Raw genomic sequence first — 14,691 nt, forward strand, 5'->3', positions numbered from 1 at the left:
GATGAGTAATATCGGACTGAGTGCTAATTTTCCTCTAACGCACATCCTTAAGTATATAAAAATGAAAACATATTTGTTATAGAAGGTTTAATTGTTATATGGTGTCATGAAAACAAAAGCACTTAAGACGAAAATCCAAGTATTACGTTTATAAAATAATCTCAAGTGTTTAAACTGTGTCGAATCCGATTAGACGTATATAACAATAGAGTTGCTTACTTCGATATTTCTCGCTCTTTTGTTTTCTTTTATTTATTAACTGGTGCAGTCGATCGGCCTTACCCCGTCGTAAAATACGCTTAAATATATTTTAATTCATGTAGATTTCGTATTTATTATTACAGAACCAATTCTCTATTGAATATTATATTGTACCTAATATATATATAGTACTGATTTCCAAAGATGAAAAAAATGACTTGGGTGCCATCAGCAAGAATCGAAACCAAAACATTTCCCATTCCAGCAGTGTTTCTGCCATTTGAGATATAGACATTTGACGCATAGGAGGAACCTTCAGTAAGTTTCCAGACTTTTTTCGTATGGGCACTTTTATTGATAGTACATAAATGAAAGTTTAGTCCCCTTTGAAGTAATCTCCTCCGGTTGCAATACACTTGTTGTATCATCCCAACAGCTGCTGGAAAGCCCAATGGAAGTCATCTTGTATGATCGTATCAATGACTCTCGTCAAGGCCGCTTTCATTTGTCTCCTAACAACAGCCTGTAAGGTTTTCCTTGTGCTTAGGCAATAACCAATAGTCACAGAGAGCAGGGTCTGAACTATAGGGAGGATGAGGAACTGTCTTGATGCTCAATTTAGCCAAATAGTTTGTGACAAGGACGATCTTCTGTGAGCACCCTCGCGCAAGTCTATTGCATCTTCAGTTTCTCGCGAATAATTGTGTGTACAATCTCCACACTGACATCAAAATGCGCACTGATTGTCTCTATTGATACACGACCGTCCTTATCCATGAAATTCTTTATTTGGCCAATCAACTCTGGTGTTTTGACGTCTTTACTCCTCCCACGCATCTCATCATCCCTCATAGACTCCCTGCATTCCTTGAACCTCTTATGCAACTTAAAAACTGATGCTCGATTCATGCAAGATGGCCCAAAAGCAGTCTGAATAATTCCTTACGTTTCTGTGGCATTTTTCCAAGACAAACACAGAATTTTATTATACATCGTTATTCTTTAGTAGGGTGTATTCCAATTCCTGCTGTAGCTGTTACTTTGAATCTTAAATCATAAAAACTGGTAAGTCATCTTATAATATATATAGCAATAACATACTGAATTTTCCAGAGTCTACGACAATTTTAAATGCTTGTACAAAAAAGTCTGGAAACTTATTGAAGGCACCTCGTAGATAAGTAAGATTTGAAATTTTACCACTTTAAGCTATGAATTAATTTGCACATGCGCAAAAGTAATAAAAAATATGTGGGGAAGTTGAAATGAAGTTTGCATTTTAACTTCCCGACATGTTTCCTTGTGTAATTCACAAAAAAAAAACATTCAAACAAAGATTTTTATATTTTCTTTTTAATTTTAGTGTTATGTGATCAATAGTTTAAGAGTTATCAGTAAAATATTTTATACAGACACATGAACACACATACATACATCTACTGTTCTATTTTTATAGGTTAATGTTTTTTAATGAAAAAATATTTTTATGCATATTTCAGGCCACGGGAATTTATTGGATCTGCTCTTTGCCAGTTGGAGTGTGGTGTGGTCTGTAAGGTATGTATGGTTTATAACTATTTCTCTTTTATGTAATATATATATATATATATATATATATATATATATATATATATATATATATATATATATATATATATATATATATATGGAAATTCTAAATTAAATCATGTTGAATTACAACAAAATTCATTATTTAATAAAGGAGTGCAAATAATTATTAAAAGTGTTGGTACTCTTTTGTTAAGCAATACATTTCGTTGTAAATCTTGATAATTTTATCAGAATTTCCAATTATATTATTGATCTATCTCACATATCGAGCTTTCTTTATCTGCTTAGGATCGTTTTATAAATATTAATACTAATATTTATTTGGACTTTATGGTTGCAGTTTATGCAATCTGTAATTTTACGACATTTCAGTATATCAATATGTGTGTACGTGTACGTGTGTATGTGTGTGTGCGTTTGAAATAATATATGTATTCTCCGAATAGAAGAATGTGTGTTTCAAGCCGTCTAACGAACAAATAGAAAAGATTAAGTAAAAAAGCTGATAAATACTTTAAAGTGAAGATATAAAAAAGAACTTTTGTTGATTTTGTTTGGATTGTCGGAAATATGCGGGAAACTCAATCGAAAGCTTTCGGTGAGGACTTTATGCCACTAATGTCAATGACTTCATACGATATAAACGGGAGTAAAAGTTCACTTTATAGCCTTGTGTAATTATTTCAGTTATTCGAATTACTGTTATTATTTAAGTTGGTAGATATCTATCTTGCCATAAAAAATTGTTCTCATATTATTAGTGACAAAGGCTTCCTTTCCAGGGCAATTATTCTTGACATATCAAAGGCCTTCGATAAGGTATGGCATAAGGGCCTACTTCACAAGATTTCCAGCTACGGTATCACTGGAAATGTTTTCTCAATTATTAAATCATTTCTCTCCGATAGGTTCATAAGAGTAGTGGTTGATGGGCAGAAATCAGAGGCCCACACTATTAATGCTGGAGTCCCCCATGGGTCCATCCTGGGCCCAACTCTCTTCCTGATCGACATCAATGATCTCGCAAAACATATACTTAAATCATTAGTGGACATCTATGCTGACGACATCACCATCTACGGCGACACATCAAAGGCCGTAAATTACAAAGTTCTCTCGGATTCTCTCTCCTCTGATCATGAGCGCGTGGTACAGTGGGGGAAGAGGTTGCTGGTTACTTTTAATGCATCCAAAACCAAGCTTCTATCTTTACATCAACGCTCTGATCCCCATATGGCATCAATTGAAATGGATGGCTCTCGTCTTGGGGAGGTTCCATGTTTTGACAAGCTTCTGGGTTTGACCTTTACTCCTGATCTGAAATGGAACACGTACATCAAGTCTGTTGCCAAGGTCGCTGGAAATATGGTGGGATCCTTCTACAGCTCCAGAAGATATCTCACTACTGATGCAATTCTCTATCTATATAAAAGCCAAGTACGTCCATGGATGGAATACTCTTGCTATATCTGGGCAGGAGCTGCTAAAAACAGCCTATCCTGCCTTGAAAGAGTACAAAATAGACTTCGTGGCTTATTGGGGGATGCCCTTTTCTCTACCCTGCAACCTCTCTCCCACAGAAGAGACGTTGTGAGCCTTTCCTTGTTTTATCGTTATTTCCATGGCAAGTGCTCGTCTGAACTCCAATCTCTGGTCCCCCCTTGCCAATCTTTCACGAAAAACACCCGTCTAGCTGAATCCACTGTGAAAAATTTCCCTCACTCTATATCTGTGCCTAGATCGAAACGCGGATTCCATGAACAAAGCTTCTTTCTTAGAACTGCACACCTGTGGAACTCTGTTCCGTCTGCCTGCTTCCCACCGGACTACAACTTGGATGTCTTCAAGTCCAATGTTAATAAATTCCTAATGAACCGCCCCCTTAAGTAAACACTTCATCAAATCTCCTCACTAACGTAATGTACTTGCAATAACCCTTATCCCTGAGTGGCTTCCGGGCCTTGATAAGTGGTGATCACTGTGTAAAAAAAAAAAGAAATCGGCTTATGAAAATGCTGAGTCTATTTCTATTTAGCAATTTTAGTAAAGGCCTTTTTTCTTTTTTTTTCATCCTTAAATAAATATTAAGGGATCAAAGTTAAAAATAATTTGACCTCTGTGGTCTCTACCAAATTACTCAAACAATTTCTTGTTTAAACATTTGAAATTTTACATGAACGGTATTCAGAGATAGGGCAAGCTTTTTCATCGGTTTGGGTCGAATATTTTTAGTTACCAATATATAAATGTATTATGTATGTATGTATGTATGTATTATGTATGTATGTATGCATGTATGTCGAACACTTTCCACAGAGGCGATGGATTTTTTCAAGATCAGTATCGGTTTGAAGTTGGACCTTTCAGACGACAAATATCGAAAAATTGGCTAAAAGCATTAATATCTTACCTTAAACTGGACACTTTCTACAGGAGGGTCGCTTTTCGCCGATTTTTTTTTAAAAGTCATCCTCTCCTTTCGATTGTCTAGCCTTAATTTTAAAAAATGTCACTTCCGGTTTGTGGCGATCGTAACAGCATAGACGTAAGGTTTTTCCCCGTTCTTTTCTTCCTCTGCGGTACGGGTTCGAGCCTGCCTTCATACTACCACTTATTTTTTTATTATTTTTTTTTTTTTTTTTTTTTTTGCTCAACATGCACATCCAAACATCCGGGCAACACCGGGCTGAAATGCTAGTATATATATATATATATATATATATATATATATATATATATATATATATATATATATATATATATAAGTGAACGTGTCTGTGTGTCTGTGTGTGTACATTTCTCTACGCAATAACTCTGCCAATTTTTTGGCCAGAAATTTGGCGATTAAGGGGTAAAACTTCAACGATTTGACCTTTGAGAACCTTACCGAACTTCTCCGCCAATTTTGGGTCTGAACACTTGAAATTTTAGATTCCTTGGACATGGATCTAACTAATAACGTGATTTGAGCCCAAAACAATAAATGTTAAGAGGTCATAATAAGGGACAAAGTTACAAAAATTGACCGCTTTTTTTTGGGGGGGGGGGCTTAACATATACCTTCAAACACCCGGCCAAGGCCGGACTGAAATGCTAGTATATATATAAAAGTGACAGTGGCTTTCTGTATGTGTGGCGAGGTTGTCTGTGTAAATTTCCCTACACAATAACTCTATTAATTTTCAGTCTACAAACTCGAAATTTGAAATACAGGGTACTGAGATTTGGGAAAATCTTTGTAATCAGTTTTCGGACAGAAATTTTGCTGTTAAGGGGTCAAAGTTCAACGATTCGATCTTTAACAACTCTACCGAACTCCCCCGCCAATTTTGGATATAAACAATTGAAATTTTAGATATAGGTTCCATGGACATGGATCCAACTTAATAACTTGATTCGACCCCAAAACAATAAATGTTAAGGGGTCATAATAGGGGTCAAAGTTTAAAAAATTGACCTCTGTGGTCTCTCTCAAATTATTCAGACAATTTCTGATCTAAACATTTGAAATTTTATATGAAGGGTATTCAGAGATAGGGCAAGCTTTTTAATCGGTTTGGGTCGAAAATTTGAGCTACCTATATATAAATGTGTGTATGCATCTTTGCATGTCTGCCTAAAACTTTCGAAAGAGGCGACGAAATTTTACAAGATCAGTATCGCTTTCAAACTCGATCTTTCAGGCGAAAAATATCGAAAAATTGACTAAAAGTATTTTCTTCACGCTCAACTAGGCACTTTTCTATATTGATGGGTCGCTTTTTTCACCGATATTTTCGAAAGCTATCCCATCTTTTCGATTGTCTAGTCTTAATTTAAACATACATCACTTTCGGTTTGGCGGTGGTCGTAACAGCAAAGACGTCAGGTTTTCCCCCGTTCTTTTCCTCCTTCGCAGTACGGATTCGAGCCTGCCTTCCTATACCACTTTTTTTTGCTCAACATACATCGCCAAACACCCGGGCAACGCCGGGCACCCATGCTAGTATATATATATATATATATATATATATATATATATATATATATATATATATATATATATATATATATTCGGCATTATACAGTATGAACCGTTTTCCTTTTGAGTGTGTAATCAAATATTTTTGAAAATAAGAATTCATAAGGGACACTTTTTACACCTTTCATTTCAATGATTTTTCTAGTAATGGCCATATTTAGCTACACACAAAAGTAGAATAAAATTGCCAAGTCTAAATGTCGGCAAGCAAGGTCAAACAGTGAAACAAAATCCAAACATTTTGCTTACATAAGTTTTTTGTTTACCGGAAATCAACTAAAACAAACAATGCCGTAATTGTAAATATTTTTATACATAAAAAGGAGTGCTGTTCATGTGCAATCGAAGCCATCAATAAATTATAGATAAACACATGACTGCGGCCATGTTTGTTGCTGTCAATGATGGTACTTATACAACGTGCAAACGAATTTAGGGATTGAACGTGTATTATTGTATTCTAGACAGAGTAGGTGTGTTGAATATGTAGAGCTATACATTTTGAAAAGAGAAGTAATCTTCTATGTTAAAGATATTTTCCTAGATTTTTAAACGTTATTTTCGTTTGCAGCACTCTCGAAAACCTATAATAGTGGAAATTTTAAAGGATTTCTGGAGGCTGGAAAGATACTGCACTCTTCCCGCAATGTATACGTTCTCGGTGATAGATGATCACTTAATGTGCGATCTTAAGTGTAAATGTCACATAGTCCACTCCACAATGTTAGTCATTAGCTCTTAAACGAGCCATCATTTAAAAATTTTTTTTCTTTAATTCAATTTTCACCCCAAACAAGGCACAGCGCCACTTTGAAGCAGGGGGCTACTATTAGGGACTTAATTAGCGGGGTCATTATGAAGGGAGATGAGTAGAAAGATGTTTGTTAACATTACACTTGAACTTCTGCATATCATTGAAGTTGGGAAAGCAGAATCCCGGAAGGGAGTTCCAAAGACCTGCAGTTCTGGGGAAGAAACTATTGGAGTAAAAGGTTTTCGTGCACCTAGGGATCTCTACTGTAAAGGGATGAGACTTAGTAGCTTGTCGGGTTTGTCGGGGGTAGTTACATCGGGGAGGTACAAGTGTTTGTAGTTCGTCAGAGCATTCACCATTAAAGTACTTGTAGAACAGGCACAGGGATGCAACATCTCGTCGATGGGACAGAGGCTGGAGCCTAGATGACAGTTCAGGACCTATCAGGTTGGCGACTCTCTTTTGAACCCTATCCAGGAGCGAGAGACAAGCAGCAGATGCACCAGCCCAAATGGGACAACAGTACTCCATACATGGGCGAATGGTTGCCTTATAGAGGTATAGGATACTGTCAGGCGTAAGTAGTTTTCTAGCACGGTAGAGGGAGCCAACCTTCCTTGCAGCAGCCTTGGCAATGCTCTCAATGTATCTATTCCAGTTCATATTCCCTGTAAACGTTAGGCCGAGGAGTTTAAAAGAAGTACTTTCAGGCAATGTGTTCTTGGTCATTGCTATTGGTGGTAGAGAAGGTTTCTTGTAGTTATTGAAGGAAACAAGCTTAGTCTTAGCAGCATTGAATGTGACCAACCATTTTTGTCCCCATTCCACTACGGATTGGAGGTCATCCTCTAGTGTTTCTGCCATTTCCTTGGATATGTGTTCATTTGTTTTCCCCTCATATCTGTTATAGAGAGTGGTGTCATCGGCAAATATACCCATCTCCGAAACAATTTTATCAGAGAGGTCATTTATGAATATCATGAATAATAGAGGTCCAAGGATAGACACCTGAGGTACTCCCGCATTTATGTCATATTGTTTGGATGTACTACCGTCGAGGACAACATTGATTTTTCTATTACTTAAGAAGGATTTAATTACATTATGAATTCTTGCAGTGATTCCATATGATCCAAATTTCCTTAGAAGACCATCGTGCCATACCCTGTCAAAAGCCTTAGATATATCAAGGGCCACCGCTCTACCCTCCCCTGTTTTATCCAATGAACGGTATATACGTTCAGAAACTACAGTTAAGATATCTGCTGTTGAACGGGCTTGCCTGAATCCATATTGTTTGTCAGTCAGGAGTTTAGCGGCTGTTAGGTGCTGGACTAGGGCTTGATTAACTAAGGACTCAAATATTTTGGCAAAAAGCGGGAGGAGGCTAATGGGGCGATAATTTAGTCGGTCAGTTCTTTCACCAGAATTCTTGAAGACTGGTACCACAGAGGCGGTTTTCCAGCAGTCGGAAAAACAAGATTCGTTAAGGCATTTATTGTAAAGTTTGGACAGAACTGGAGCAACCTCGGCAGAGCATTTTTTTTAATAGCACAGCCGGGATGAGATCTGGTCCACATGCTTTTGAGGTGTCTAGGTTTTTTATAGTAGCATGTACCTGAGAAGGGGTGATTTTCAAATCGTCTAGTGTGGCGTCTGTTCGCAGAGGAAAATCAGGGAGTGAGTGGTGTACCGAGTTCAGTGTGGAGTTCGAGACAAACCGACTGGCAAGCAGATTAGCCTTGTCAGTTGCCGTGCAAGCAACCTCATGATTGTTTGATAGTGGGGAATAGTTGATTGTCCATTATTTACTACGCTGTTGTAGATTTTCAAAAATCCCGGGTTCCTAATTTCTGTGCTTCGATGCGTTTTCTGGTGGTTTTAGAGTAATCTGTCTTAGCTGTCTCTATCACTGTCTTACAATTATTTCTAGCTTCTATATACTTCTGTTTATTTTAGCTGGACTTATGTCGGTTGAATCTGCGGAATGCATACTGCCTTTGACAAATGGCAGCTGCACAAGCAGAAGTAAACCATTGAGGAGAGTGGGGCTTGCTATAGAATTTCCGTGCGGGAACATGTACTTCAATAGCAGTTTTGAACAATTCAGTGGTCTCATTTGCACATTGTTCCGCTGGAAGAGTAAAGATATTTTGCCATGGGGCATCTCTGATGAGCTCCCTGATGGCTTCCCAATCAGCCTTTTTGTAATACCTCGTTGTTTTGAGTAGTGGGTCTTCAGTTTTAGGGCGGGAATTTAGGCTGATTTCTACCAGTATCACGGCGTGATCAGCATTCCCGAGTGGCTGTGGGCATTTGTTGTACAGTCATTGGGAACCGTTGTCAGAAAGAGATCTAGAAGTGAGGCATGTTGATCTTGCTGGTCTGGGAAACGTGTCGGAAATGTAACCAACTGTGATAGGGAATGGGATATAGAGAAGCTATGTGTTGCGCTACCAGCTACGTCTGTGTGATTAGAGAATCCTAGCCAGTTACTGTGGTGGACATTGAAGTCACCAAATACATGTATTTGTGCGCTAGTGTTGAGGGAGAGTGCTATATCTATGCTGTCTGAGACTTTGTTTATTAGGGTACAGTCTTGGTTTGAGGGAGAGCGGTAGAGAAAATACAAGTAGCTAATATTGTGTTGCATATTTAGTCTGAAGCACATTCGTACTCTAGTTTTATTTCTCTAGTCAAGGGGAGGGTGTTACGAATATAGACTCCAAGTCCATGCATATGTCTGTCCGAGTCCTTACGGTAGAGTGGGAGATAATCAGGCATGTTAAAGTGGTTAGAAGGAATGGAGGAGTGAAGGTTAGTTTCACTTAATGCTAAGATATCCGGGGTGTTTACAAGGAGAAATGACTCAACATCATCTAAGTTAGTTCTAAGCCCGCGGATATTAGTAAATGCAAGCCTCAAGGGAGGAGGCAGGTTGGTTTTCTTGGAGTTTGGTCCTAGTAATTCTGATCATTAGTCCCTGAGATTTTGAACTTATAAAGTTGCAAAAAAAAGCTGGCATATCTATCTATCTATCTATCTTAAATAATGCCCGGGTGTTTGGATGTGTATGTTGAGCAACAAAAAAAAAGTGGTCGTAGGAAGGCAGGCTCGAACCCGTACCGCAAAGGAGGAAAAGCACGGGGTAAAACCTAACGTTTATGCTGTTACGACAACCACAAAACCGGAAGCGACATTTTTATTTAAATTATAGCTAGACAATCTAAAGGAGAGGATAACTTTAAAAAATATCGGCGAAAAAAAGTGATCCCCCCTGTAGAAAAGTGCCTAGTTGAAGGGGAAAATATTAATGTTTTTAGCCAATTTTTCGACATTTGTCGTATGAATGGTCGAACTTTAAAACGATACTGATCTTGATAAAATCCGTCGCCTCTATTGAAAGTTTCAGGCAGACATGCAAACAGACATACATACATACATACATTTATATATTGGTAACTAAAAATTTTCGACCCAAACTGATGAAAAAGCTTGCCCTATCTCTGAATACCCTTTATGTAAATATGGAAGAGACCACAGAGGTCAATTTTTTTAAAACTTTGACCCCTATTATGACCCCTAAAAAGTTATTGTTTTGTGCTCAAATCAAGTTATTAAGTTAGATCGATGTCCAAGGAACCTATATCTAAAATTTCAAGTGCGTAGACCGAAAATTGTCGGAGGAGTTTGGTAGAGTTCTTAAAGGTCAAATCGTTGAACTTTTACCCCTTAATCGCTAAATTTCTGGCCAAAAACCGATCACATCGATTTCCCCAAATCTCAGTTGCCCGTATATCAAATTTCGAGTCTGTAGACTTTAAATTGACAGAGTTATTGCGTAGGGAAATGTACACAGACACACAGACACACACACACAGACACTGTCACTTTTATAGACATATAGATATATACTGGTAGCCAAATGTAATATTGAAATGTTCAGGTTTTTTTATTCTATGCGACGACACTACATGACACTTTGCATGCTTTTTCAAAATGATGATACTATTCTATGGTTAACATTTTATGACAATTGGTAAGAAAAAGAACTTAGATTTTGAAACCAATACAATATGCCCAAATATGCCTACATTTATACATTATAGTCATAGCAAACCAGCTTTAGATTTGCTGCTTTGGGATGAATTTTTCATTAGGGCTGTTTGTTGTTTGGATTTCTCTCTAGTGACCTTCCAACGCTACCAATACATACATACATACATGCATACATACATGCATATATATGCATATATACATATATATATATATATATATATATATAACAATTTCAATTAATCATATTAATATACAAAGATATTTTATGCGTAAATGTTCAGTATTTACTTCAACAGCGCTCGATATATACGTAGAGCTAGGTAGTAAGTTATGAAAATATATATGGCTAGGTAGTAAGCTACGAAAATATTTATGGCAATTAAGCTCGTGAGAAATCGTCAGGCTGACGAATTTTCACGAGAATGAACACACGCACATATATATTGGTTAAATAGTCATACTGAAATATATAGCTCAACAATAGTTCATACTGTATTATTTTATTCCAAAACAGCTATGAATTGAGACAAAACACGTCTTAAAAAAGCAAAATGACTTGTAATTTTTGGGCGACGTCTATAGTCGGGAAAGCGAAAATATAAAATTACGGGTACATAACGTTGTGGTTTAACCTCGTGTTTCGTGTTTAAAAATTGGGAAAATATATCTTTTTGCAAAAAATGACCGAACTTTCTATTTCCTTCTTCTGTTAATTTATTTACTGTAAAAAAAAAACTCAGGTTCGTTGTGTGTATGATTGGTGAAAAAGTCGTAACTCTTTGAGTAGAAATATTGCTGTTTTTTTTTTCATTTTTGTCAACAAACATCTCAATTATATATATGAATATGTATGTTTATATCTATAAACCCCTCTTAAATAAGAGAAGAACCTAGGTTGTCCTCGATACTCGTACGTCAAAACAATATGATATAAATGCGGATGTAACTCATGGATCGATTCTTGGACCTTTATTATTCCTGATATTCATAAAATGACCTCCCTGATAAAATTGTTTCGGAGATGGTTATATTTGCTGATGACACAACAATCTATAACGTAATATTCAATGCTGACAAGACTAAGCTTTTTGCTTCATACAAGGAATCTTTTCAACCCCTAATAGCAATGGCTATTGATACATGAAGTATTTCATTTAAACTCCTTCACTTTACTTTCTCAGGGAACATGAGTTGTAAACAGAAACATCGAGGGCATTGCCGCAGCTGCTGTGAGGAAGGTATGCTCTCTAATGTACTAGTCTTTTAATGGCAGATGCTCCGATGAACTACAAGCCCTGTTACCCCCTCGACGTAAAAATCCCTCGACAAACTCGACAAGCAGTAAGATCCCACTCCTACACAGTACAGATCCCCCCAGAACTGTTAGACTTTGGAATTCCCTTCCTTCTCCGACTGTACTGACATGCAGAAGTTCATCTTGCTGCCCAACTCCCTACACAGTATCTCTACAATTATGTCCCTACATCAAAGTGGCACCGTGACTTTTGGAGGCTAAATGCAATAAAAACTATTTAGAGGGCGAGAGAGAGATAGAATCAATAAAATAAGAAAACGACAATATAAAAATATATACTAATGTATATAGATTTATTCATTTATTCAATAAGGATGATCATCAATTACGGGTTTAGGATACTTCAACTATTTATATAATAGTATTTCGAAGCCTGGTGCTTCTCATCAGAAAAGGAGAGAATTTAATTGTCAATTTCGAATTTAATTGCCAATTCAAGCCATCTTCTGTTGATAAAGAGCGGTAAAATCCATTCATTATATTCTCGTTCCGGCTGTAATATTGAAAAAGGGTTCAATATTCCCGCCTCACTCTACTCTGAATCACTGTTTGAATTGGATTGAGACTGAATTCTCACAGCGGAGCTTCGGTTTATTAATAAATCAATAAATTATTTCCACACCACTTTGCAGTCAACAAGGACCAAAGAACTTTGGATATCATCTCTACTGTTCTGCTACTTAAGAATTTTCTCTTATTGTCGTATTTGCATTTTATTTTATTTCTTTTTTTCTTGGCTTTGATATACTTATTTTTATACTTATTTTATACTTATTTTTTATATTATTTTTATATTTATTTTTTATATTTATTTCTTCTACTTATTTTTTGTATTATTTTTATATTTATTTTTTATATTCAATAACTTTTTACTTCTTATACTTTTATTATGTTTTTATAATTTTATATTATTTTATACTTTTCCCCATATTCCTTTGTAGTTTTTATAACGTTTTTATACCATTGATTTATCCTCTATCTTATTCACTTATATTTTATCCTTTATGATTTATGTTATTACCTTTTTTTTATTACATTAATTATTTCTAATAATTTATACTTCATTTAAATACTAAGTTGTAATTCCGATACCCCTACAATTACGTACGGACCTAGCATAAATCCCTTATTTCAAGTAAACCTCTTCCATAGTTATAACCGATTAATACATATGATTAAATAAACATCTTTTTTTGAATCACTTATCCTATATTCTTCGGGATAGTTTAGATGCGTATATGAACGCATATATTAAACCCACCATGGTATACGTGGTATACACCTATTTTGTTATATAATAAACGATATATTCCTCCGATATCACAGAAATCACCTTAGTTCTCCCATTCCCTCCCCAAACAGTTCCAAAATTTATCTCTCACTGCACAATTATTTTGCTCCTAATGTAGCATTCGCTAGACGTCGCATCCCTAGTATGTTACCTAGCTACTTCTCACCTCTTCTGATGAGAAGCATTGGGCTTCAAAATATCATGAAAATCTGAAGATATATTTCTGTATCCGTTATGCCAGGTCCACACGCACGCACACACGCAGAAACGCTGCAGTAATTAAGAAGGTTAATTATTCGTGTAAAAAGCAGCGGCACAAAAGTGTGCACTAGTCATTGCTATCACGTGCCTCTGTCGATCGACACAAAATAGCGTAACGGTAGTGGTGCAAAGGAATCATGTATGTGGCACAGTCATAAATCCCGGAATAGCATGCGAACAAAGAGGCCGTTGAATGGAAGAATGCGGAGGATATGGAGCGCGCAGGGCATAGGGCGGGTAAAAGATGAAGTCATGGCGGGAAAAATTCCGCCATAATCGAGATAAGAGTTTGTGAACAACAAGTGCTATTGAATCAAACCCCTGTCAGCATCACGTAGAAGATAAAAAGATGATGAAAATTGCTTCTTTCAATTAGTCTACTTGTCTCGTCATCCCGTCTGTTCAGCATCCCGTTCCATCATTTATTAAATAAATGTAAAGTCTGTCTTTTTTTCTTCATCTTCTAAAAAAGCAAGTCGCTTACACGTTTCAGAATTTCTGCATAAGTGCAAACTTCGCTTTGGTTCGCAGTTGTTAATGCAATATTTTTACGGAGAATTGACACGCGTTTGAAGCTCGAAATATTTTGTCTACTTTGTACCAACTGCATTTTTGCTCTGGTTTGCTTCTTTCACGGTACATCGATAAGTTCGTTGGTCATTTACAAAATAATCTCAATTATATGCCATCTTTTGCATTGATATTAATCCCCAATCAACCCGCATTTGTTCTAAAGTGGTTGACGTCACAAGGAAACGACGTCATGTAATTTGCACCGGACAAGTAGAATAATAAGCAAGCAAGATTAGCTTCAGTCCTATCAGTGTGTTAACATCGAAACGCTGTTTGATTCGCATCGACTGTTTCAAATGTGTATATAATTTTATTTAAATATTCTTGTGGTACAAAACTTCAATATAGTTATGTATAGACTGTGTTTATTTTTAAATATAGTGAATTAAGAAATAAAAAGACGGAAAGGCTAGCAAACCGATTTTCGAACATCGCTCACCACAGCTAAATCAAGGCTAGAAATACCATTAAAAGAAAATGTATTGAAAATGAAGGAAAATCTAATTGAAAGCACATTAAGTCCAAGAAAATTTCTCAAATATTTCATGTAAATGATTTTTTGAATCTTCAAATGATAAGCTGAGCCTGACTTATTACGAATGGAAGAATAAATCGACACAGATTATAGATTTTAAAACGATTAT

At 36.3% G+C, this 14,691-nt stretch overlaps 1 protein-coding gene across 2 annotated transcripts in view; it reads left to right on the plus strand.

Annotated features, from left to right (window-relative positions):
• The window catches only part of LOC145277050 (rho GTPase-activating protein 6-like), an 840,447-nt gene that overhangs the window by 612,366 nt on the left and 213,390 nt on the right, over positions 1–14,691 (plus strand). For both annotated transcript variants that reach the window (XM_080128704.1, XM_080128705.1), the window contains one exon: positions 1,701–1,758. The gene's annotated coding sequence lies outside the window, so the exon portion shown is untranslated. The remainder of the gene's footprint in view (positions 1–1,700; positions 1,759–14,691) is intronic.

Source organism: Euprymna scolopes, chromosome 5 (genome assembly GCF_053919585.1).
Source record: "Euprymna scolopes isolate OS-2025 chromosome 5, ASM5391958v1, whole genome shotgun sequence".
Taxonomy (NCBI): Eukaryota; Metazoa; Mollusca; class Cephalopoda; order Sepiida; family Sepiolidae; genus Euprymna; species Euprymna scolopes.